The sequence below is a fragment of the Aquila chrysaetos genome, chromosome 1 (genome assembly GCF_900496995.4).
Source record: "Aquila chrysaetos chrysaetos chromosome 1, bAquChr1.4, whole genome shotgun sequence".
NCBI lineage: Eukaryota > Metazoa > Chordata > Aves > Accipitriformes > Accipitridae > Aquila > Aquila chrysaetos.
This window is the reverse complement of record NC_044004.1, coordinates 40,739,595-40,756,460: the sequence shown is the minus strand read 5'-3', so window position 1 is coordinate 40,756,460 and position 16,866 is coordinate 40,739,595.

The following is a 16,866-nucleotide window of genomic DNA, read 5'->3' as shown; positions in this document are numbered from 1 at the left end:
GTCTCAGTGTCTCCTCATATGAGAGCTACTTCAGTTGCTTAACTTTCTGGCTCTTCGCAGTGCATGCTCTGGTATGTCTTTGTGTTGCACGGGGGAGCCCAGAACTGGACCCAGCAGGGCTGAGCAGTGGGGAAAGTTCACCCCCCCTCCACCCCTGATGCTTTGCCTAGTGCATCCCTGGATGCAGGATTCTGCTGGCTTGCTTTGTCACAGGGGCATGTTGCTGGCTCATGTTAAACTTGCTGTCTACAAGGACCCCCAAGTCTTTTTTTGCAGCCAAGGCTGCCTCATCATCTGTCCCTAGGCAGAGGTTGTGGCTTTCTCTGCTGCTCTTCGATGCTCAGGGCAAGTCTCCGTCTTCTCTCTCTCAGCCCATCCTTACTAAAGAACTGGTATCCATCCATGGCAGCGCTCTGTGGTGGTGAGCTGTCCCACCATGTCTCTGCCATCCCCATGAGATCCATAGCCCTGGAACTCAAGACTCTAGAATAGTCTAAATTTGGCAGAATAACAAAAGCAAAAATCCAGAGGTATGTTCGGATATCTAAATAGTTGTGTGTGATATGGGCAAGGTGGCAGCAGTAATTGCAGGAAGGAAAAACAAAAAAAAGTAATTGGTGAAAAATATCATTAAGGAAACTAATAAATGCTTTCTTGCAATGTTACTGGCTTAGCAGATCTTTCTCATGAATATGTAGAGGTTTCACTTCCTGGCTTCAGAGTCTGAAAATTGCAGTGGAGCAAATAGTATCCTACTATGCTGGTTACAATGTTCGTTTTAATTTTTTTTCAGGATATGAGGAAAATTTGTTATATATTGCCTGAATCTGCATGTTTGCATTTGCAAATAAAGAAGGGGCGGGGGAGGAAGACAGGGAAGGACACAACAAGCAGGGAATATTGAAGATTTGTGCAAAATGGTTTTATTTGGCAAAATTGTGGCAGTTGCGTCCACCTATTTCAGGTATATTTTTAAACAAATGTTTGTGTTCAGATATTTATTGGTTGTATGATAATGTCTTAACTTTTATTTGTGTAAATATTTTACATGGGAACTTGCTATAGGGAAACAAAATAGATTTTGTTATTTTTATTCTCTTAAATTGAAAAATTCTATACTGGTACTGGTTAATTTAGACAATCTCTGCCTACCTAAGCATGTTAAATTGCAGTCTGTTTGATACAGCTGGCAGTGTTTGAAAGTTATGTCCAATGCATTTTAGAATCCATGAAAAGAAAGAGGTCATTGATCTTGTGATTCAATTCAGAAAGGCATTATTTTAGTAAAGGTAAAAACTTTCAGAAATTAACTCTTAAATTTAAGCTCAGTCTGGTATCTGACTGAAAGAATTGTTTGGCTATAGCTTTTCTGGCATAATAGTTTTCTTTAGACTTTTTTGGCATTTAGCAATGTTACAATAATGCTAGAAGTAACACAGTTTGCTTAGTGTATGTTGCTTTGCTTGCGTGCGTGGCTTTTCCTTTATGTATTAATCTGTCCTTATGTCAGCCCACGAGTTTTCTCACTTTTACCCAATTGATTCTCTCCCCATCCCACTGTGAGAGAGGTGACTGAGTGGCTGTGTGGGGCTTAGTTGCCAGCTGGAGTTAAACCATGACACTTCCATACATGGAAACAATGCATGTTAGGGTTTCTGACTGTTTGCCGTTATTTATTTGGAAACTTGTGTTTAGAAGTTACTAATCACATTTGCAAAAAGTAATATAATGAAAAATGGTAGAGGTTGCTGTTGTCATTACTTGTTGCATGCTAGTATATATTTTTAACTTGTGAAGTCTCCAAAAATAAAAGATGGAAGATGGGATGGAATTGGAAATACTTAATACTGTTGGAGTACAAAGTGACAGTGAAACCTGATGTCCGTGTTGGTAAACTTTCATTTGAAGATGTGGCCTTGAAAGGTCTCAAAGTTTATTGTATGTGACAGGTTTTCTGAAGATTTTATTTGGTTGGATTTACAGTTAGCCCTCCCAATCAATATGGCCTTTAGATATTGGAAGGGAGATTAGTCTAACACTGGCACCAGATTCTGCCTCCAGAAGTCTTATAAATCACTTGAAAGAGAACAATAACAATAGTTGTAAATTTTGCCCTCATACTGTTAACTTGGTAGCAAACTCTGGAAGTCTAAAATCAAAAACGTGTTTGTTCCATACTATGCATAAGGATATTTACAGTACTCTATGATCTAAGAGATGAGCCAGCAGTTTCTAGCCTCCTGAAAGTTTCTGTTGTTTTAGAGGGGAGGTAGAACTGGGTTCCAACCCAGCTGCTTATTTCTTAAAAAGTAGTTGACATCAAGCATAAATAGTTCTGCCTCTCAAAGTTAATCTAATAGTTGTTACTCAAAGTAAAGAATCAAATCCAAAAGTCTTTAATCATTTTGGTGACTTTTTGGAGAACAATTAATCTGTTACTGAATTATTAACATTATTAACATAATCCTTTTCAGGGGCCTATTATTCAAGAACATTTTATTCACTCTCATTCTGTGTTTCTAAGCACTAAAACTCCAAATGAATTTTACTTTCATGCACTGGCATGGTATGTAATAAAAAAAAATACTGATCTAAATATTATTTGGCAACATCTAAGCTGAGACTCACTGCTTGGAGAAAAATGAATTATTTTTTTTTACCCTCTCTGCCTTCTCATTTCTTTGGACTTTTCGGTTTTTTTACTTTTTTTTTTTTCATGTCTTTTGTTGATTTTACATGTTGCTTGGCATTCTGCATTTATTATTTTAGCAATAACTCAACTTTTGTGCCAGTATAATATAATAACAAAAATTCAGAATACTCCATAATTTATTCTCATTATATAGTCACGGTATTAGACCTCCTGGCATAGCAAACTCTCTTACAGAGCTACCACAAATCACACCATGTTATCAGGCTACATTTTTTCACTGAAGACAATATTGATCATAGTGGCTGAGCAGAGAGTTCTAGGATTTAAGTTACATCCCATGTTTCAGCTACTTTTCCATGGAAGACTTCTCTTTTTCCTTCCTCTGTCCCACTTAATGTTTCAACCAGCAATCTGATTGTTTGAATGTCTGCCTAGTTTGTCTTGGGGGCTTTTTTATTTGGGTTTTTTTTTTGAGGATTTGAGATACTTTCAAACCAGTAGAATAGTCTCGCTACAGCTTTTCTAGCTCTTGAGGGAAGATGAATACAGTCGTTTTGGTTGTTCTCGGTTATAAAAGATAGGTTCATCTTGCAGTCTGCAGCTGAACTCATGTTAAAGCACCCTTGAATACAAACCTGGGCAGTGCTGGTTGGGAAGACAAAGGGTTTGCTGTTGTGGCTTTGGTCTCTGCTCCAACAGCAGTGAGGCAGAATGTGCCAGCTGAATGGTTATCTACAAAGCAGCTTGAAAATCCCTTCTAGCATAAACATCTCATTTGTGTATCCAACTGGACAGAGCCTGGATTAACCAGGTTGTGCACCACCTGGAATGGTTCTGCGGACCAGGGTATGGCAGATGGCTTTGCAGAAGCAAAGAAAGCATCATCTCTTTGCCTTCAGCACAGCCCTGGCTCTACGATTTCAAAGTCATTCGGAGTAGTTAAGAAACCTAGAACACCTGGGCTTTACCGAGCTCTCCTCTTGCTTCATCATCTTCAGATTATTGGATAGCAAGGTACACTCTGAGGATGGAGTGGATTTAAAAAAACAAAACCAAAACAAACACTAAATGGAAGATGCAATGTTTAGAGTACAGAAAATTACTATACACCCCTGCTGTTGTGAACTGTCTGGTGAGTCTATAGTGCTACCCAGGCTGTGGTTTTCTTTGGTATTATTTTCACTATTATTTTTTCTTTCTATTCTTGAATTCTCCAGGATTTATTTATAACTTTTTTTTAAGATCTTTATTCCTTTATAGACTATCTTATGTCCTTTTGCACCCCCCCAAATCTTCTTTCAAGTTTTGACTCTCTTAACTTCTTACAGTTTTATTTTCAGCTGTTAGAATTCTATTCTGTTCTTCTTAGTCTTCCTTATCTTTCTCTTTTTCCTATCTTCCTCACTTGTGTATCAAATTGGAAATATCACAAAGCGTGCTGATTCCTCATGGGAATCACAATGAAGCACTGTGTCTCTTTGAAAATACCGTCATAATTGAAATCAATTTCATGCAAAAACATACAATGACAGAATAAAAACTATTTAGCTCCTTTTACTGTGATGTTCTTGGAATTTGGAGTCATTGATTAATGATGAGCTGTTGATACCTTGTACCCAATGATAAAGGGCAAAGACTAATCAAAGAAAGAGTTAAACTATGTTGTAGTGTGCAAACTGATTCTGAAATTGTACTTTCTATTAACACAAGATGTCAAAATCACTGTAACTTATTGTTCCCCCCAACCCCCCGAATGTATTAGTCATTCAGTAGTTAAAATAACTGCAAAATAAAAATTAAAAAAAACCCCCACAAGTAAGAAAAGCTTTTTTTTTTTTCCTTTGACTGATCTTGCCTTTCCTTGGAGAGAACTCAGTGTCTGTGACAGTACCATAAGGTCACTTAATGTTAGTGTGATGGGTATTCCTTAATTTTTAGAGCAGTTGAAGCTGTGGAAGAATGAGAGCATGGCCAAATGCTCAGGCAATATTTCCTGTAAAAATTAGTGTCACCGTAATTCCTATCTATGCTTTCAGACCTTTCCACAACATGACACCAGCACAGATGGTAATGCAATAACACAATAAATCCCATAGGAAGCTTGTTGCCATTGGAATAGGTGAGGATCGCTGATCAGTACAGAAGGGTTGTCCTTATGTGCAAATGCCTCAGTCTGCAACAGAAACTCAAATCTGTGAAACTTATTTATCCATTCATCTTGAGTCATTTCTAATGCTGGCTGACCACAACTCTTGCTCAACCTTCAGGGAAACAAACCATGCATACTAAATCTCTCCTGATTATTCTGATATACAGGCACCATAGGCCCGGATTACGAATAATGTTTTTAGATGCTTAATTCATATTGATTTAAGTAGGGCTATGTATCTAAGCAACTTTGACATTAAAAACATTCCCTTCTACTGTTTATTGCAAACAAACTGACTGGTGTCTTATATTCCAAGTGAGGTTGTATGAAGTAAAACATGAACCTCTGCTATTTTCTTTTCTACATCTTATAGAAGAAGCAGATACGATTGTATATGGGGTTTTTTTTCCTTGTCCTTTTTGAGGAATCACTTTGATTCAATCACTTTATAGACCATAATAATACTTTTATTTCCAAAGGATATGTGATAGGGCCCTGCTTTCCTGGAAACGGCTAAAGATCTGCCTGCTGATGGGAAGCAGTGAATGAATTTCTTGCTTTGCTTGCGTGCGCAGCTTTTGCTTTCCCTATTAAACTATCCTTATCTCAGTTCAGGAGTTTTCTCACTTTTACTCTTCCAATTCCCTCCCCCATCCCACTGTGGCCAAGTGAGCGAAAGGCTGTGTGGGGCTGAGCTCCCTACAGGGGTTAAACCACAAGGGCTGTGTATAAAATGTGTAGTGTGAAGACTTTCAGAATCTCATAAAAGTAGTTGGTAGTTAGTGATTTTGAAACAGTAAGGAAACCTGGCAGATTTTTTTTCCTTTATTTTTAAAAGAAGAAAAGCTTATGAAAAAACCTTATTGCAGAGCACCCAGCAATTTCAACCATGAAGATACCTGCATTTTTTTATATTCTTGTCCAATGCACTTCAAACTTTTTTGTTTGGCATAAATCATTTCTCATTATGTTCTAAAACACATTGACTGACTCAACCAGCCATAATGCATTTCTCTTTAAAGTGTCAACTCAGTCTCAGAAAGAAAATATGCTTTAAAACATTGAGGCATAAAATCAGAAAAGATCCATGGGATGTTGAGATGAAGTATTGCTAAAGGTCAGGAGAACAGGAAGCAAAGATAATTGCAGATGGAAAAACCACAGAGCAGTCCAAGGGGAAATGGAGAATGTCTGTTTTTAACCTTTAGAAAAAGCTGGAGTGAATTGCAAGTTTGAAATAAAATCTGAAACCACGTAATGGGGTTTTATACTGAATGTTCATCAGAACTCTAATGATTTTTCACTTGTCGGCAGTCTGCTTTGTGACAAAGAGGAGTATCCCTCTGTTCTCCTGTGCTCTGACAACATCACAGGTAACGATGTAGCGTATGAAGTCTTGGGCATATAATTGATTCCCACTTCAGTTATACATGTGGTCAGACCTTTTATAACGATAAAAGTATTTTGTTTCAATTCTGGTTCTTTTTCTTGATTAAAAAAAAATAAAAGAAAAAAAAATCACTTGTTTTCTGTTAGAAGTATGGGAATTAACAGGTCAAACACAAATGTTAAATAAGGTCAGAAGAGTTGTAGTCAGATTGAAGTTACTAAAAGCTATACAAATAAAATTTTTAGCTTCCTATGATTTATTGTTTTGTATTTTTCTTCTCTGTGCATACACATTTATATATATGGTAGCAGTAGTAATCCAGGCAAAGAACAGAGGAAGGAAAGGGGGAAAAGAGTGGTGGGGAGGTGGATTTTAAAAGACCTGCCAGTGAACAACAGAAATACTCCTAACATCTTAAATAAAAGATCAGCATGATAACATTGCTGTTGCCCAGGGAGCTCTATAAGCATGGGGTGTACTTGATGTGGAAGAGGATTGCATTTGCTCTTGGAAGTGTAGTTCCTGCTGGGGTCAGTGCTGAAGGATTTTTCTTGGCTCAAAATGCTTGTTCTGTTTCGGGGAATTCCTGGGTTTACTTTCCAGATAGGTTGGAAGGCTCTTTCAGGCTGGATGGAATGGGACAGGGGTGGTGTTGCTCCCATGTTCCATGGAAATGGGGTTATGGATGTCACTAGAAGGTATCTGCCTGTTTGAGGTGGTTTCTGTGGTTACATAGGAGGAAAAACTAAACATTTTAGTTTGTAGTTTGAAAAGGAAAAGATGCTGCCTTCCAGTGTTGGCAAAAACTTTCAAACACCTGTCTACCTGTGCTGTTCAAAGCATTTGTATTTCAAACACAGCAGTGGTTGAAACAGGATAAACATTCATAGGCTGAAAAAATTGTGATAAGTTTTGATGCACAAAGTTACTACACGCTTCATGCAGGGAGAGAAAATTGGACACACTTGGTTGTGATGAAGCTCAGCCAGACTTTCATGCACAAAATATCAACTGCCAGATGTGCTTTATCTGTGTTAGATGGAAGAAGAATATAAATGAGGTCAAACACCTGTGTGTGTAAACTGGCATTTCAGATAAGGTTTTTTCACACTCAGTATGTTTGTAACATTTAGATTTCTCACTTAGGGAAATTGCATGACGCTTCTAATGTCTCATTAAAGAATGACTTAGAGCTAGGGATTCTTGATTTATTATGCTACTTGTAAAAGTATCCCAAATAGTGTGTCCTGAAACAAAGTATAGGAATTGTAGGACTTGACAGCTGAAACATGACTTCTATTTCACAAATGTTGATGACAGCAGTAACTGTGAATCTTTGATACAATACACTCCTGCCTGCTCATCCTCATTGGAAGCTATACCATTTCTAGCCCCCAAGCAAACGAACCACTATTTCTGCTTCATAGAAGGGCGTACTATGGATTGTTTTGTGATTGATTAAAGAAAATATGGCATATGTCAGAAAAGTAAAAACATCATAGTAATTACTCTTTAAAAACTCAACTCCTATTATAGTGAGAATATTTCAATGTTTTTCTTTAGGTAATGATTTTATTTAATTTATGAAGAATTAAAATTTTAAATATACTGTTGATATAAAAATTTAAGAATTCACGTAAGTTATAATGAAATGAGAAGAGTAGAGGCAGAGGAGAAGCAGCTAAAACCTGTCACAGAGAAACTGCTTTTACTATTTTCACTGATATCAGTAACATTTGGCAAGACTCCACCGCTAATCTGAGACTTCACCAGCTCGTGCCAATGTGTTCACTGGCATAAGTAAAGCAATTGATTTTTATTCCAGAGACTCCATTCCCAATGTTTTCAGCAAATTCAATGTTAGAAAGCTGGAAAGCTCTTTCTCAAATGGTTAAAATTTTAGCTCTGTATTTCCACCAGGAAAAGTGAGAAAACTTACTGAATAAGAAATTGTCATTTATAAATTGCATATATTGAAACTATTTTATTAAAATGAGAGTAGAAAGGAAAATGGACATTTATGAGTAAAAAAAATGCAGCAGGTAATATAAAAAGGATCATTATAAAGGGATTGTTACCAAAGAGATCTAGCAGGATTTGTCTATTTTTTATTTCTAAGATTCTCCACCCTCCCCCCCCCCCCCCCCCCCCCCCCCAAAATAATCTTGTATTTCAAACCACCTTTAACCCTCAGCAGTATAGTCAGGCTATTATCAGCTCCTGTTGCAGGGTTGGGCTGGAAAAAAAAACAGCGCTTGTTTCAGTGATACAAGTTTTACTTCTGTGCTACCCTTTGTTAGAGACACAATAGGCAAATTTACTCTGTTTGGGATGGTAAGAAGGGAGGGGTGATCTGGTTAAGGGAAGAGCGAATTGGGGACTGGGCTGTTCACTCATTAGAAAGCTTTGGCTGGAATGGAGCTTCTTCCTTTCTCTTATCTGTTGGTAAAAATGTTTTGGTTTTTATTGATAGGGAACAAATGCATGTAGATTTTTGGACAATATTTTACATGTATATAGGTATAGAAATATAATACTGGGAAATGTATGTATATAATGTACTCACTGGTTGCAAATCATAAGGTGAAATGTCTGAATTGATAAAGCTTTTCCCTTATTTAGGCATTTACCATGTAGGAATAATTCATTTTTTGAGATACGTTGGTTGTGGTTTGAATTTTGTTTTTTGAATTTTTGAGCTAAGAACGTGAGTGAGAAAAAAAAATATTTTAAAATGGTGGCAAGGTCCTATCATTAAACTGTAGGCCAGGCAGAACTGAATTTAGAACTTCTACAAGGAGGAATGTTAATCTGCAGATGTTGAGGCCTCATGAAGTCCAGTAGTATTATGGTTCTACTAATAACAACAATTGCTGTCAGTTTAACTGTGGTAACATATCTTAAAACAAAGTCTCTTCTTGCAGGAAATACTTTATAATTGCACCTATGGGTATAGACACAATATATGAACACAAAATACCAGAAACCAGTAGAAAGCTCTTGGAGGCTGCTTTAGGTCAGAATCTGTGTGACATTGCCCCTTAAAGTCACTTGGGCTGCACAAGGGGATGCAGGGCACCTCTAGGCTGAACTTTGAGAAAGCAGTTCCCTATTCAGTCTGCACTAACGTAAATCAATTCCACTACTGAAAAAGGAAGCACCTATCTCCTCCCAAATGCAGCTGCTCATTCTTAAAATGAGAATATTTTTGTTCATCTACAACACTATGGATTTTTCTACTGCTCTCATTTGTGCAGGTGTGGGGTTTTCCTTTTCTCCCTGCTATTCCTTCTTTTGATGAAACTTGGTTTACTGAGATAAAGTAAAAAAAAAAAAAAAAAAAAATTGATACAGGTTTACATGGGTACGTGGATTTGTCCTTCCTCCTGTTCTTAGGAAAAAAAAAAATCCCACAGGATATGCATTTACTGGTTTTATTTCTTACATTGTCTTTCAAAGTGGGCTGTCAAAGTATATAGATTAGAAATAATTCACATTTTCCTTTCTTGCAAATATAAGGGATTCCTCAGAATAGGTAAGATTGTTGTATCCAGTCTATATGGCTTATTACAGGTCTCTTCTAGCAGCATGGCAGGGATAGGCCTGGACTTGCCATATTTAAACTGTTCAGGGCTGGATTTTCACTTGATCAGTTGCATTTACAGACATTTGATCAAGTAGCAGACTGCTTGGTCCTATGAATGAGCTGGGATTGGAATGTGGGTTGGCAGTATTTGCTATAATGTCACTGAAAATACAGTATTCTGAACATAGATCTATTTGTACATTATGTTAAAGCTGTAAAGAGATCAATTTTTACTCTTTGACCCTAGATAATGCCTCTAAAGCAGGTTCTGGAAAATTTGGTGGTGTTTTGTTTTTTTCTTGAAACCCTTTGAATTATGCAGGTACATTGGTGGGTACTAAATTAATAGGGGTCACTTAAGAGAAAGATATTGCCATCATTGGTGATAATTTAATTATGGTATTGGCTCAATGCAGTGCGGTGAACAAGTGAGTCAAAAGGTACATCTTATTCTGTAAATTCACCTTGTGGCTTCTGATATGCCGCGTTCCATTCAGGCTACTCTGCTAACTTGAAGAAAAAGGGATTAAAGGGGATGGCAGAAAAAGACCAAAAATAGACAGACCCATTTACATTAAAAATAGTAAAATGAATAATAACACTAGGCAGAGATGAGTTAGTTTTACAAAGCAAAAAGGACATGAAAACATGATTTTATATTGACCAGTGTTATAAAACGTACTCACAAAGGTTGAAGGTGTTTCCTGATCTAACACAGTGGTGCCTCTCCACAGGCACCTTCTTGGCTCTTCTTTGCTATCAGTCTTTCTTGGTCAAATGAATTCAGCACTAGTTCTGTAGTGTTTTTGGGAAGTACATGCAAGAATTTCTTAGTTGGAGGTTCTGCTGCACTCAAAACAGTTCTTGGAGAGAATGGGACAGATGTGAGGGTCAGATGTTACAACAGACATCTGAATGTGCAGCTAAATGAGAGCAAACTTTAAATTTAGTAGTATCATATTCTGGTATGTCTTGAATGTACTCTTAAAACACAAGTGTATTCTGAATGAAATAATTGTGTTAGTCTTATCTTGTAGTTTCTACTTAAGCAAAACTATCACTTATAGAAAATAGTTTCCCAATCAAAGACTACAGAACAGCATTCTTGTCTACTCCATCATAGACGAAAAGGTGCTTGACTGCATGAAATTTCAGGAGCACAAATTCATTTCCCTCTCTTCTCTTTACATGATCTCCTTTGTATTACCACGTATCTCAAGTCACCTGAGAAACTGACTTCCAAAATACATCTTTTTACAGTACAGTTTCATTTTGACATGAGTATAGTTGTAATACAGCAGAATCTAAATGAATGTGCACTTGCCAACTCTTTGAGAAAGATTTTTATGAATAAAGTTTAGATGTGAAACCATAAACATATACAAAAGTGCAACATCACACAAAACGGGGTTCAGTTTTTCTCACCTGTGTGGGAAAACCAAGCCAAACCAAAGTTATCCTTTCCTGAGTGACTCTCATAACAAAATTGCAAATAGTAAATAGAAGTTCTGAATTGTCAGTATAAGGTTTGCTTTTCTTGCTTATCATGAAAGGTAATGAAAAATTTTCTTGTTCTAGAGGACTTCTTGACAGAAACTAAGAAATTAAATGACATGCCTTTCAAAATACCTGCAAAGTATTCACAGACAGTCTTATAACAACCTGATGCAAAATTCATTTAACTTGAAACCCTTTCCATTGATTATACCTAGTTCTGTCCTCAAAATTTTTTTGACCAACATATGGTTTTTCCAGTCTGAAACTAATTAAGAAAAATAAGGTGTAAGTAAGAAACAGTCCCTTGAATTTACCTGCACTGATATCACTATGAGGTCTCAGCTTGCACAGGCATGTAATTCTCACCTTCTACACCTCAACCAAAGGTGAACATGAAGTATCAAGTGTTTATTTAGGTGATACAGAGGGAAAGGAAAAGCCGATTGAATTTTGTACTGAAGACATTTTTCACAATAACAGAATGCTTGGCTGATTCTACAAATTTTGCCTGAATTCATTCCTTCCTTTTCAGACAACGTCTCATGGTGAGATTTTTCTGTCCTCAGCTTAAGCTCCGTATAGCAGCAGTAAACTAGAGTTTAGTGCACAAGTTTATATGGGCTTTTCTGTTTGTTTCCTTTAGCAAAATAAAAATATGAGAGTGTTCGAAAGGCAGGATAAAGTAGAAAACCAAGGCTTGCCTATTGCCATTAGCTAGGCAACAGGATTGTATTTAAAAACTGAAAAAACTTGCCCTTTTTATCATTGATAAACAGTCTTGATTATCTTTGTATAATTGATATTGATCACATCATTACTGAACCAAAGTGTTTCTAAGCTAACTATAAATTGTAATTTATCATAGAAAAAGTTTAAATGAAACTTTGTATAACTAACTGATGGTTAGTCATTCTGAGGAGCTTTAATAGTATACCTTAAACTGTAAACAAAAAGAGTCAAGCCTGAAGATAAATATTGATACAAGTCTTTATTTTACTTCTGCTTCTTATATAACCTTGGAAACAAGATGGATTACTTTATAAGCATAAATGACATCTATTATAGCAAAGGCATTAACTTGCATGTATCTTCAAAGAATTCATTGCTCAAAACTGCTTAGATCGATTCTTAAGTGTTGGCAGAGTTCTTCAAATTAACCCTTGTCAATGATAATCTAAGAAGTTAGTATTTATTTCCTTGTTACTTTTCCAAAGATGAACTGAGATATTATGTTGCTATTCCTCTCTAGCTATCAATAGATAACTTTTAACTGGGGGAAAAAGGAATGATAATTTTGCAGAAAAAATTGATGATGATAAATTTATGCATGCTTTCCACAGAACAATTGGGATGAATGCAAATGGATGGGTTATTAATGATCTATCAGACCCAGCAATTGTTCTTATTTTTCTTATATTATTTGTTTTATATGTACAGCCCTGACATTAGAGAAGGCAAGTCTTCTGAGATTAGTGGAAGACTACTTCAAATGTTTAAAATAAATTTTCTCTTTTGTGATTAAATCATGATCAAATTTATTTAGGATTTTATTAAATTATGATGAAAGCTTTTGATGGATATATCTTCTATGCTTAGTCAAATACAGTAGAGCTCTTATCTCCTATACGAGTAGGAACTTTGAGCATAGGACATTGACCACCTCATTGGACCCATCAGATAAAACTGATCAACAATACTTATGTTAAGCTTCTGAATATAAACTACAGAGAAAATTATGCATCTTCATCAAGTCTCCTGTCATTGTAATGTGTTGGATAAATGTACGTGTGATCAATTTTATTTATTTTTTTTCCTTCTGCTGTATTATAGTAAAAATATTATCTACGGTTTACTGCACTTAAGATTTTAAGTTTTCAGGACAGTCTAAGCAATATTATTCATTCAGCTGTATTTCTTCTATTTTCATTTAAAGTCTACAAATCAAAATATGAGTTCCAGATATTGATTAAGAGTGCATCCAGTGCATGTATCCATGTGTTTATATTAGTGCTATCTCAGATTCAAGAAGTAGACAGACTGGTTGCTCTCTAACTGTCTCTGCTACTTACTGTAGATGCTAATGTTCTTCTATCATTATTTTTAGACATGTCATTATTCAAGACCTTGGAAATCTAGACCAATAAGGACAAAAAGCTCCCCTGTAGTGATAAAAAGAGAACACTTTGACAAAAAAATATTTTCTTGACAGGATGCTGTTTCTTACTACTGAATACATAAACATTATTAAAACTAGACAAAAAGATAGTGTTCGTTATAGACTGGGTCATGACTGCTTAGAGTAGTTCAAAAGGGCAATATCAATGAATTCTATTAATATATTATCACTGTCTTTTAAGAAATTTGTTATTAATGTAGGCATTTTACTTATTTTTTTATACAGTAATCATTTTGCAGTACTTATGTTTACAGTAATTAGTATATTGCACAAAGAATGGCATCATAGAAAAGCAGTCTTTGAATTTGCACAAACAAGCAGTGCCTACAGACTTGTGAATCAATATTCTTTTGGTATTTGTTTTGAAAGATTACTTGAATTATGTCTCAAAAGTCTGGAGATTTTGACTGATACATCATGGTAGACCTCTAGAGCTGATGAGACAGGTAAGACTGTTTATGAAAGCAGTTGTGGTGGAGAGTGGGTTTTGTTTCTCCTATTACATCCATAGCATGTGAAAAGGAATTTTAAAAGCTCACATAATCACTTGGAGATTTCAGATGTGACACTTGCTGCCAATAATTCCACTGCTTCTCCTGATAGCCGACAGGGATCACTGCTGACTCTGGGTTATACATTTTGAGGAATTTGAGGGTTGTAATAAACACCTAAGTTATGGAGAAGTTAATTTTCTGCATCAAAAATTTGTGGTACTTGTGAACTGATATGCTCCTTTCCCACTATATGATTCTTGGTTTTTATATGCAAATTATCAACTTGCAGCTTTCCATAATGTCTTGCCAACTACAGGCAGTACGCACTTCATTGGCTTTTGGCAGTAAATATTTGTATTACTACACACTGATTTAACTGCTACATAGAGCTGATTTTTGCAAGTAAAGATCTAGGAGGATGTTATACACATAAAACTTAATGATTATGTGTATGCGAGTGTGAAAGCTTAAAAGTATTACAAACAGAATTTGTGATCCACTTTCTACAAATATTTCATCTAACTAATTCATTGGCAAAAATATTAATCAAATTTGGTTTTGGACCTAATGCTGTTGTTAGCCATGCAAAGTCAATTTTGAATCTGTAAAGGCAGGTATACCTGTTGGAAATGTTTTGATTGTGATTACTTACTGAGCCAAAAAAAAGGAAATACACTGGACAGCTGAATATGTATATTCATTGCTGATGAGATTCTGAATAATCTATACCAGTTTAAAAAAAAAAAAGTACTCACTGCATATAAAAGATCTATTAACTTCAAAACAAATTGAGATAAAGAATGTTGCCTAAGAGACAAACTCAATAAAATTGTACCCTAGTTACAGACAAGCCATTGGAAATGAAGCTTGAAAAATCCACGTTGTATCATTTCTTTAGTATCCAAAATTCAACGTAGAAGGATGATCTTTTGATTAGGGCTATGGACTAGAAAATAGGCAATTCTAAGTTTAATCGCTGGTTCTGCCTTGCCCTCCATGTATGATATGGACAAAATTACTTCTCTCCTCAGCGACATAAAAATCACAGTTTATAGTAAGTTCTAAGTCTTTCACGAGCATAAGGTGCAACCAACTGATTTGAAATACAAATTTTGACTAAGTAATAGTCATAAGTTAAACTGATTCTCAATGAAAGTAACTATGCATGAAAAAGTATTTGCCTTTTTTGTATCATGGCCACACCTCTGGATGGCAAAAGAAAAGCCTACTCTGCTGTGGTAACCGATGTGATGATTTTTTAAAAAAGAAACTATTTATTGATAATCTTTTAAAAATATGAAAATTTTTGTCTTTGTACTTAAGGGGTTATTAGGAGGAGTACATCTTATACAGGAAGTCAAATAATATTGTTAGTTTAAAAATCTTAAAAGTTAATTAAAACACAGCAAAAATTTATTGTGGCTAGTCCAGCTAGTCCAGTTAATATGGTGCTAACCTAATCAACACAAAACAAAACTCTTTAACAATACGGTTATAAATTGTTGTTGAGAAGCTTATTAATATGTACCTGTCTTTGTCTGGTGTTGCATTCACCCTTCCTCTGACCCTCCAGGTGGTCAGGTTGCCAGTAACTGTCTCCTCAAGGAGGCAGCACAGAGAGTTGTAGTGAGTTGTCAGCATCCACCATTCTTTGCTAAATGTCTTGCAGTCTTGGTGGAAAGAGGATATAATTGTATTTTGTGGTCTTTGTCAGGAGTGACCAGCCTTACTTGTATTTGACTTGTCAAGTGTGGCACGTATAATTTGAATATATGCAAAATACAATGTTCTTGTTAGGTGCTCAGTCTAAAACAGAATTATTTTAACAATATATTTTCAAATTTGTAGTTTCTTAGTGTATGCATTTTATATAATTCATTCTGATTTATCCAAGGGTTTCATCAGTAGAAATCATGCCAGGGCTTGAATCAAAATCTTACCCGTTTTCAGTCTTTTTTGCTGTAAATTTTGTCTGGATTGGGATTTAAGAGTTTCATGTTTGTAATGGAGAATTTCTAGTGTCCCTACCTGTGCCCCTCAGAGGTTAGCAGAGGTTGGGTCCAAACATATAGCTATTTCTACAAATAAGATCGTGTAGGTACTGATTTTTCTAACGTGTCTGTTCAAATCCACTGACCACATGTTTTCTTTGTCGTGCCCAGAAATCAATTAAAAAGCATATGTGTCTATCAGCTCTTACACATTATTGTTCTGTTTCTGCAGTCATTCTGCAAAGGCCGAATAAATCATCAGTAATGTGGAAAGCAGGCTAGAATGAATGAGATATTTCACTAAAGAACTATATGCGAAGTATTTAAGACAGATGTACTAAAGCTAGATGATATTGTTTCTTTACTTCAGTAGGTTGTTTTATATTTATTTCAAAGGAAAAATCTACAAAGCTTCAACTTTTATTTTTGTGCAATAACTTGAAGACTCAGAGTTAAGAGGATATTGAAGTACATTGCTACCTTGCATGCATAAAACTTGTGACTACTATTAACCATTGGACATTTATTAGTTTTGCAAGACTGCAAATTGGAATGTTTTCTCAAATAAAACTTCATATTTTGAATGTTCATTTTCTATGCAACTGCACAGACAGGGCTGGGATCTGGGTTCCTAAAAAGATCACCATGTTATAAACCATGTTTTTAGCAATAATTGCTTATTGTACAAGATAAACAAAACACAAACCTAAATACTCTTGTTTAAAACAGAGTGTGGGACCTTCAAATTAATAAAATCCTTCCAGAAAGCATAAATATATTTATAATTTACAATGCACTCCAGTGTTATTGGCAATGGTGAGATAGTTGCTGGGGGTAGCAGCGTGCCAGGAGGAATAACAGCACCATGTCAGGTGCCTATTCACCAGATGCTTTAATCCAGAAAGCTAAGCTCACTGCTTCTGTTGTGTG